This window comes from Marmota marmota, unplaced genomic scaffold, assembly GCF_001458135.2.
Source record: "Marmota marmota marmota unplaced genomic scaffold, marMar, whole genome shotgun sequence".
NCBI classification, from domain to species: domain Eukaryota; kingdom Metazoa; phylum Chordata; class Mammalia; order Rodentia; family Sciuridae; genus Marmota; species Marmota marmota.
This window is the reverse complement of record NW_026000229.1, coordinates 18,611,282-18,621,341: the sequence shown is the minus strand read 5'-3', so window position 1 is coordinate 18,621,341 and position 10,060 is coordinate 18,611,282. Positions and strand designations below refer to the sequence as shown.

Below are 10,060 nucleotides of genomic sequence, written 5' to 3'. Positions count from 1 at the left end.
CGCCGGCTGTACTCCGGGGCAGGCGCTCTGCAATGAGACAGTAAATGCATCCCCCGGTAAGGCGCACGGCTCACTCGGGTTTTTCTCTTCCTCCAGCTGCATGCACGCTGCATGAATTTCTCATGTCTTTTCCCTCCCCTCTCCAGAAGGAAAATGTGGGTGATTTTTCCTCCCTTTTGCATCTCGTGAGTGATGTCAATGCAGAAAAAAACCCGCAAAGCTCCCAGATTTCATGTTCTGGGAGGGCTTTTTGCAGGAAAATAAAAATAAATTGAAATTAATGCACCTGTCTATTGCACATGTATGTTTCACTGCACTCGACCTGGGCGCCGCGGTTTGCAAACAGTCTCGCAGCCGGCGCCTGAGAGCGGATTCCTGGCTGTGGGCAGCTGATCCCCTCCGGGGCTCCCGCGGGTTTCCGGTAACTGGGCTTTGAAAAGCGGCCCCGCCTGCATGGAGTGTCCCCTCGACCCCGACCGGGCCCCCGCGCCAGGAGAGTTGGCGAGGGCGGAGCGGCTTCATTCCAGCACTGGCCGCCCGGACTCCAACGCCACTTTGCAAACAAGACTCCCGCCGAGGCTCCCGGCAAAGACAACCGGGAGCTCCTTCTCAGAGCTAGACCCTTAGACCTGCAGACTCCACGACTCCCCTTCACTTGCCATTCTCGCCACTAGCAAACTGCTGGCCGCTGAGAGACTGGGGAAGCTCCCGGCCGAAAGCGAGGGCAGGGTTTGGATCTAGAGCGGTGGCCTCTCACTGGCTGAGCGGCTCCTTCCCCGGCCCCACGAGCTTTGATTTCGCGCCCACTGGGAGCCACAGGGACCTGGAGACAGGCATTTCGGGATCCCTGAGGGGCCGGAGGAACGGCGTTCGAGGGCGCCATATTTTCAGTGGGTCTCGGCTGCGGAGGGGAGGGGGCGAACAGTTTCTGAGCCCCGAGGATAGCGCGACGCTCCTCCGGGAGGCAGGAGCGATTGTCACTGGGAAAGTTTGCGCGCTGAGGCAGGCGCCGAGGCGGCTGTCCCCGCAAGGGCGCGCGGGTTGCAGCGCGTCGCCAGGCCGGCCCCACGATATTTGGGACTGAGACCGGTGGTTACTGACCTAGCGCTTGGCTCCCCGGTGTCCCTGTCCCGCGGATACGGCTTTAGTGCTCCGAGGTTCAGGGAACACGCCCCTCTCCCTGGCGTGTTCTCCCTACCGCCGCCCCCGGCGCTCCCTCGGAGCGGTGCGCACGGCCGCGTCCCGGGCCCTGCGCTGGGTGAAGAGCATTTATCCCGCGCTCGGGGTCGCTTTCATGTTCCGCCGGGCGCTAGGGCTCACTCCCGGCAAGAGAGGAGGCGCACCAGTTCGCGGATCCTGGCGAGGGCCTGGCTTGGGTCTGCTAGCCAAAAGCCTCCAGTCGCCTCCTTGGCTGTGGCGGCAAAGCAATAAGCGCCCGGCCTCTACGTGCTGGGCTCTTAGGATAGTGCCTGCTGCTGTAGGCGAGGAATGGGGGGCGTTTCCATAAGTTGGGGCTTCAGGTGACACGTGGGGGAAACTTGCGTTCTTGATGCTGGGGAAGAGCCGAGATAACGGGCAAAGGAAGAATTCCTGCGGCTTGTGGTGAAAACGGCTCGTGGTGAAAATAACCCGTGGTTATTTCCAGAAGACGAGAGGAATGAGCAGAGGAGTTGATATTGTCAGAGACACAATTTAAGGCAGGAGAGCAGGGATGATATTCTAGAGAAACGGGTCCGAAAATACACGTAGGTTTCAAGCACCCAGGTGCTTTAAGTACCACTTTTGTTTCCAAGAGCGCCTGCGTGTGCTGAGTGAGGCGTTCCTCAGGTTGCTGGTTATCCTCTTTTCTAGAGCTTGGAGGTGGGGACTTCTTAGCTGGGAGGTGGAAAATCTTTGCTTTTGTAGATAGATTGACCTTTGCTTTGTGAAGGGAGGGGGGGCGTGTTTGCTGACCTATGATGGGATGGGATGAGTGCAAGAATGTCCCAGCTTTTCTCCTTTAAGTCTTAATGAAATGATGTCACAGTATTGAGGTCATGTCAGCATATTGGGTCTTCATCATTGGAGAGGATGGAAAGAACCACAAAAACGTGGGGCGGGGGGAGAACTGTATGTGGAGGGAGTACAGAGGCTTTCATCTAGATGTGATGTCAGGTATTATTAGGCTGCTTCTTTGCTATTTATTCACTTCAATAAGTGCTTCCCACGTCAATGTCACACACTGAGTTTCCAAGATTCTATCTTCTTGATTGCTCATTTATCTATGCAAAAATTGAGGAGGATAGTGGGTGGGGAAAGTGGCCTTGGGGCAGGAGGGTTACCTGCAGGAACACTTTTAATTTCTTTTTTTACATTGAGCATTAAGAATAGTGGAAAACACCAAGATAACATTTCTCCAATTTAGAAGAGAAAGTAGTGCAGAAAACCTCCATCTGCTTTATGAAGTTTCCAGTCTGAGAGGTGGTAGGAAATACCTCTTTCTGACTGGTGGAACCACCATTTTCTCTCTGCCTTTGTACAGTTTTCAGTTATCTAGTAGGCATTAAATAATTACTAGGGTGTCTTTATATTAGGCATTGATGTTGCACTTCTATCTTCAAAGGGAAAGTGAACTTTGAAAAATCTAACCCTGCTGAATGAGTTACTAGGTACTCAGTATGTGTAAGCTATCTGTGTATTTTTAATTCACCTACTGCTGACTCTACTTGTTCAAGGTTTTTGTTTCATTTTGTGTTTTTGCAAACACTCTTCCCTAGAATATTTTTAAGTGAAGATAGAATTTAAGAAAGGGTGTGTGTGTGTGTGTATGCACACACATGTGCATGTGTGTGATTTTCTATTCCAGTTTCTTTTCTTTCACTAAATTACAGTGATTCCCATCACCCTCTACTCCCAGATCATTCCTTTTCATAAGCAGTTACAGGTGATGAACATTATAATTTTTTATCATGTATGCTCAGAGAAAGAATTACACACCTAAATATGTTTATTAATTTTACCATTTTACTCTATAACTATATGTCACATATTTTTGTGCATATTAAAATTTTATAAAAACAACTCAAAGAGGAACTTTATTACATACCTCCAGTCCTTATTCCCAAGTTTACTACCTTAATATTTATCTCTTTTTTATGTGTTCAAAACTGGGCTTTGTTGCCTCTTGCCTGATTGCTATTATCATAACTTCATGGCTTGATTAAAGTTCCTGCCTTTTTTTCCTATTAAGATTTTGTAACTTCAAAGGGTTAGGTAATACCTATGCACTTTAGAAAGTTGCTTGTCAATTTGTCAGGCCCTGTATTGTTTGTGTTTATGTGTGGGGGCATGCTCAGACTCTTGGGACAGTATCTCTAGTTTGTGATCTGTGACACTATGCTCCAGAACTTTTGAGTCATAATGTTTTCTTGTAGATTTTGGGTGGTGTTTGGCTAATACAGGAAGTATTAAAAATTAGTTAAATAATTCAAAGTCTTTTAAAATTGAGTACAAAACCCTTTAAAGACAAGAAGAAAAATATAATGAGCAGCTCAGAATTATAGCTTCACATACCCAACTGGTGCCTTTTTAATTACAGTACTTTCCCCCAGAACTTTTTAATCCTATTGCTTTTATATTTAATAAGGAGACTAGTTAAAACATAAGCCAAACAGAACTATTACAAATAATGGGAATAAATGGTGGGCCTAGCCAGATGTTTTCCCTAAAGTTAAAAGAGTTTAGGAATCTGAACTCTGCCAAATTTCTCTGCAGGCCACCCCCCAACCCCCATAAGGAGGCAATTTTGAAAGGTAAGCAAGTCTTGGAGGCAGGGGCAAAACAAAAACAAAAAAGGAATAAAATACTTAAGGTAGGCCTTTCTTGTTCATGGACTATCTAACAACCTTTGGCTCTGTGGCAGGTGCCATTTGAATGGCAGCTGGTGGACCAGGCTGGGTACAAAATGCTTTGGTTGTGAGAGCCTTTATTTATGTGTCAGCCACAGCTATGAATTAGAACTGGGCTCATTTACCCATTTCACAGTGGATTTTCAGAGTCAGTGCCAAGACCATGATTTTGTTTTTTCTCTTAACCAACAATTTAGTTTTGGTCAAACTGATGCTGTGCTGAAAATGTAGAACAAGTAATGAACATTTGTATTTCCTTTATACTTTTCTAGCTGCAATTTTAACAAACAAAATTCAGCAAATATTCTTGAAGGTTTACCATGTTCTTATTAAGACAGACCCTGCCCTTACCTGAAACATTCAGTCTCTGGGTCTCTGGAGGATGATACTCTCGTATTTTGTGTATCTAGTCAATTGAGGGTGGGGATTGAGGGTGTGATTAAATGCTGTGCAAAGGACAAAACAATAGAAAGATGATCAAAGGATGTGAATAGGCAATTCCCAGAAAAAGAGATGCAAATTAAGAGATGCAAATGATCGGTCAGCAGAAAAGGTTCAAAACATCCCTAATGGTCTGAGAAATGCAAATTAAAAAATAAAGAGTTTTTTTTTTTTTTGGTACCGGGGATTGAACTCAGGGACACTCAACCACTGAGCCACATCCCCAGCCCTATTTTGTATTTTATTTAGAGACAGGGTCTCACTGAGTTGATAAGCACCTTGACAGTTGCTGAGGCTGGCTTTGGCTTTGAACCCCCAGTGCTCCTGCCTCAGCCTCCCAAGCTGCTGGGATTATAGGAATGTACCACCACACCCAATTTAGTGGTGCACTTTTTAAAAGAGTAGTAACATCTTCTGTTGGGTGTGGCAGGGCAACTCTCCGACTCTGTTGGTGGTTATGTGAATTGCTGAAGACTTTGGGGGAAAAGAGAGGACTTGGGAAAGTTTGGAGCCTGCATGCTATAGCTCAGCAGTCCCACATTTGAACCCTAGTTTTACAGAAATAAAAACACTGGCAGGTAAGGATCTCCATATGACGATGTTTACTACGGGATTATGATAGTAAATAAACTAGAAACAACATGAATGTCAGTAGAATAAAAACAGTAAGGTATGTTAGTACTATGGATTGTTTTGTGAGATATGTTCATGATATATTACATAAAAACTACATGTATAATAAAAACTAGCTACAGAATATCATATGTAGTCTGATCCTATTTCTGATTTTAAAAAAGAAGTCCTAAGTGTATGACCTTGGAGAAAGATGTGGAAGGACATACAAAACTTGATATTGTTTAAAATTGCTAGTGGGAAGGAGAAGATAATTAACCTTCTCTCTATATACCTTTATTGGTTTACTTGTTCAAATATGGAGGTTTTTCTATATGAAAACACTATTCTTTTAATAAATAGGAAATACATCAGGACCTCTTTGGGGACCCAAAGACTGGGAAATAATCATGTTTACTTGCTCTGATTCCTCCTATAACAATCTCTTATTTCTGGAAAATTTCAATTAATCATCTTCTAAAATTCTGAGATTTTTTCCAAGTTTTAGCAAATATCTTCAACGTAAAGGATATTTTCAGGAAAAGCTGCTTACCCTTGTTCCCAGCAGAGCAATGAAAAGAAAACAAACCCATCTTTTAGCAAGCACTCTCCTTTGTTATCCTGTCTGAGGGAAGACCAGTGGTGGTCCTTGAAGGGGAAAAGCCCCTGGTTGCTTGGGGAATCTTCCTAGATAGCAGACCTCCTGAAACTTGAGGCCCAGAGTGGTTCTGCTTGATGGCTGTGCTGGCATTTGAACCCAGGTCTTTCCCACTACCCCTAGGTTAGATAAATCATGTAAACTTGAACCATTTCAACCCTGCCTCTTAATGTAACTTTTGAAATCTTGATAGAATCTATTGAGTTTTTGGCCCTTACAGCTAGAACCAAACTTTCAAAAGCAGTGACACTCCATCCATATTTTTCAAAGTATACACCGTGTGACCCTGTGGATCTTGTGAGTGCATCTCAAACCACTGGAAGCTCTGACTGCACAATTTGAAAATTATGCTTCAGTTTAGATCACTGGTTCTCAAACTAAAATGCATCACAATCATCTGGAGGACTTGTTAAACCCCAGATTGTTGGGCTCCAGTTTCTGTTTCTGTAGGGCTTAGGTGAGGTCTGATCATTTGCAAACAAGCTCCTCAGTGAGGTGGGTCCTCTGGGTTAGGGACCAGGTTTGAGAAGCATTTCTTTAGAGGAACCACTACCTTTTGTTTTGCAGATCTTATATTCTACCTGATTACTGATGAAAGTTAGAATCTCAATGAAGACAAGTTAATTCAATTTTATCAGTTTCACCAAGCTGGGAAAAAAAATAAGTATTTGGGCTATTTTACTTGTTACCTTTATCTATGGTAGGTTTTTGGGAATTTAGTGATGTTTTATAGATGTGTGTGTTTAATCAACCAGGAAAGTCAGTTTATGGTTATTGTTTTAATTTATTCTGCAGTGTATTCTCATGGGAGAGAGTAGAGGGCTGTTAAAGATTTCTTCCTTTTCCCCCTCACCTCATCACACATACAAATTCGAGATTTGAAGCTATTGGTTTCTTTTAACAAGAAGTTAGCTACGTGTGGTGAATATTAAGAATAAAATGGCGACCAGATGATAAATGTGGCTTAAATTGTGCTGCAATGTAAATATTGGTACAGTTTTTGGAGAACGCTTAGGGCAATGACCATTAGTTTCAACAAGGGTTTATTGCAGCATAACCAAAGCGCTTATGTTTCTAATGATGCTTATCAGTGCCACTTGAGCAGCTTGTCTCTCCTCTGAGAATCACACTGGTCTGGAAGATCTTGAGAGGCTAGTATGGCCCAAAGCTCAAGAGGAACATTTCCCAAAGGGCTTCTCTCCTCACTTTTCTCTGATTCTAAAATTCTTTAGCAAATGAACATTTTTTTTTCTGCTTTTAGAGCCTTTTATTCTTTTCTGTGATGTCACATGTAAGTGAGAAGCAAAACAAAATTGGTAATAATAATGGGGCTCAGGAGAAAAAGGTAACTAAGAGGGAAATTTTCATGAAAGGGGTGATGTATAAGCAGGGCTTTGTAGAGTGAGTTCTTCTGCAGGGTCTCTGACTTGGCTGCACATTAGAGTCACCTGTAGTTGGTTTGGGATGGGATGGGTCTGGACATTGGTAGGTTAGTTCTCCAGATGGTTCTAAGGTACACCTAGGGTGGGGGACCACTCACTGATGGTTCTCTGGGTCACTGGCCTCAATCTTTGAAAATTTTAGCATTTGGTCTATAGTTCCACCTCCCATCAATAGTTTAAGTGGCAAGGACATCTGTAGAGAATGTTCATTCTCCCTGCAATCTCTTCTCCTTGATACTCTTTCAGTTGTCTTTTCTCTACCCTACTTCCTTCATTCTTTGTGTAATTATCTCTGACCTCTGGTTCTTCGTGATTTTGCCATCAGAGGATACATGGAAGTGTCTTGGGCGGGTTTTTGATGCTCATGACTTGGGGGAAAGAGGAGACACTGGCATCTAGATTGGCTGAGGGTGCCACTTAACATCCTACAATGCACAGGAGAACATTAAAAACAAAGAATTATGTGGTACAGCATGTCAAGAGAAAGATCACCTATGTGTCTTTGAAGTTTTTCCTAATCTCAAATCACATGGCAAATACATCGTATGTGATGAACCAATAGAGACATAACTGAAAGGTTTCATACAATAGAATCTACCCTGATCAGCCATAATATTTTCTCATACATTTTTACTCAGTTTCATTAAGAAAAAAAGAAAAGATAGCAGTCATGATTCACTACCCACTACATTTGCAACCTAATCATTTGCAAAACACGGTTGTAGACTTTATTGCCAATGACTACATTCCCCACCAAAATTTGGACAAGCATCCCAGTCTAATTGTCACTGTTTTTTCTATCATTTTATTTTCTCCAGAACTCAATTCCACCTAACCCTTACCCTATAAGGGCCTCTGACCTGGTAGTCCTTCCTTTGCATTTTCTGTCATCCCTTTCTTGTCCACATTCCCTTGTACCCAGCTCAGGTTTCTGTACACCTCCTTAATACCCAGAACCCTCTCACCTATCACCCTACTTCCCTGATTAAACTTTACCTTTGGTTAAACCTACCCTCTGCTTACCATGCTCCAGTCCCAGGCTGATAAATCTGGGTGGAAGAAATACACAGCCATCTGCATCCTCTTACTTTTGACTCAGTACCTCAAGGTCTGCAAAGCTTCTAGCCTCACATCACTCTCAGTTAACTGAGTACCCAGCTGATTAATTAGCTTATTTCAGGGAAAAAACTTAACTGGGAACTGGTTTCATCGTCTTTCCTCACTAAATCTGTTAACCTACTAGTACCTATAATCTCATGTGCACGGGATCCTCTCTCCCCTCAGTTTTCACTCAAGCAGGTATCTCTTTTCCCTTCTGCATCTTCAGTGTCCCTCTTTGGTGAGTAATTCCCATCAGGAACATGTTGAAGCATCTTCATCTTAGGGAAAAAATGGCAGCAGTAACAAAATTCCCTTGACCCTCTGTCCTAGTTATCTGTTCTTCCATTTCTCTGCTCTTTCTGCATAGCAAATATTTTTAAAAGAATGTTCATGTTCCCTGACACCATTTCCTCTCCATTCATTCTTTTTGAACCTACTCCAATCTATCTGGCTTTTGCTTCACTCCTCCACTGAAACCACACATCTCCAGGGACCATTTCTTAGTTACCTTCTGCAGCTTCTCCACAGCATTTAGCTACTGATTGCCCACTCTTTGGGATGCTTTATTCCCCTGTCCTTCATGTCACAACCCTTGCCTGGTTCTCCTCTTACTCTTGGCTGCTCAATCTCCAGCTCTCAGAAAGACTTTGTCTTTCTGGCTTCTGAAATCTGGAGGTGCACTCTCACACACCGCTTCACTTAGGAGTTTGTTCGAGTCTCATCTCTTGAAAGGTCATGCTGGCATTTCTTGGCCCCACTTTCAAGCCTCTTATTGCTCTTTTTTCATTTGTCATTCCATGATATCACACATGTGACTCATTCGTTGTCCATCTCATGGCTCTTATAATATGAGCTCAAAAGAGAAATCACCTCTGCCACTGGATCCCCAAGTGTCAAAAACAATGGCTGGCATATAGTAAGTATTCAACAATAACAAAAAAATAATGAATAATATGTGAAAGAATGTTATTGGTTATAGAAGTTAGCCTTGGATGAGAAGTAATACATCTTTCCCAAACTTGAGCTGAGAAGAGCCTAATGTGGAGGTGGAAAAGCAGGGTCTCAGGACACAGTGTTTTAGACCATGTGCTGAGAATTAGGGGCTAAGTATTGAATGAATGAAGCACATCCTTGTTAAATACTTGTTGAGTGATAGGAGGCACCTGCAGAGGACAGCTAGCTGGAGACAAATGGTTGCCTTTCTCATTTTTATCTCTGAAGAGGGGCACTTAAGCAGGCTACTTGGTAACTTTTGCTGCTGGTTGAAGAAGATAAATTGACTTGTCTGAAGTGTTTGTCATTGACCTTAATGTTCTTGTGACTCATTCATCCCCGGTGTCCACTTGACCATGTGGAGAGATGTCTCCCTCATAAGCATTCCAGCTCATGGATGGGTGGGGCTGTCCAGTGGTTCCTCCCAGCACTGCTCTTTCAAGCACCCAAGTTAGAGAGACCCAGAGCTTAGTGTGTTTAAATGAAAACTCTCTTTTCTATTTCTATTTGCATTGCCTCAAGACAGCCCATTTAATGACTTGGCACCTGTGTATAGGACCTATTTGATGTGAGTGAAGCTATTTCCAAGTGTGGCCTGAGGTCATACATGAAAGATCTTTGAAGGAGAGTGTGGATTATGCCTGGGTTTGAGAGATTACATGGAGGACACTTTAAGAGGCTTAATTTTCTCCTTGAGGGGCTCTCTTCTGGGCTCAATGCTTATCACTCCTGGACCCTCCCCCACTGGGCTGTAGGAGTTCACCCCATGGGTAAGATGTCAGCCCAGGCAGCCTGCAGAGGCCCAGCTACAAAGCAGTTGAAGAAAAAAAAAAGAAAAGGCAGGTGCCTTTATGGGATATCTTATTGTGATTCAAGGGTAGTTTATTATTATTGTCTTTTTTTTTTTTTTTTTTTTTTTTTAAAAA

The 10,060-nt window shown here is 43.3% G+C and overlaps 1 protein-coding gene across 6 annotated transcripts in view; it reads left to right on the top strand.

The window, feature by feature from the left end:
- The window catches only part of Tln2 (talin 2), a 395,739-nt gene continuing 385,679 nt past the window's right edge, over window positions 1-10,060 (top strand). For all 6 annotated transcript variants that reach the window (XM_048793709.1, XM_048793710.1, XM_048793711.1 and 3 more), the window contains exon 1: window positions 1-56. The gene's annotated coding sequence lies outside the window, so the exon portion shown is untranslated. The remainder of the gene's footprint in view (window positions 57-10,060) is intronic.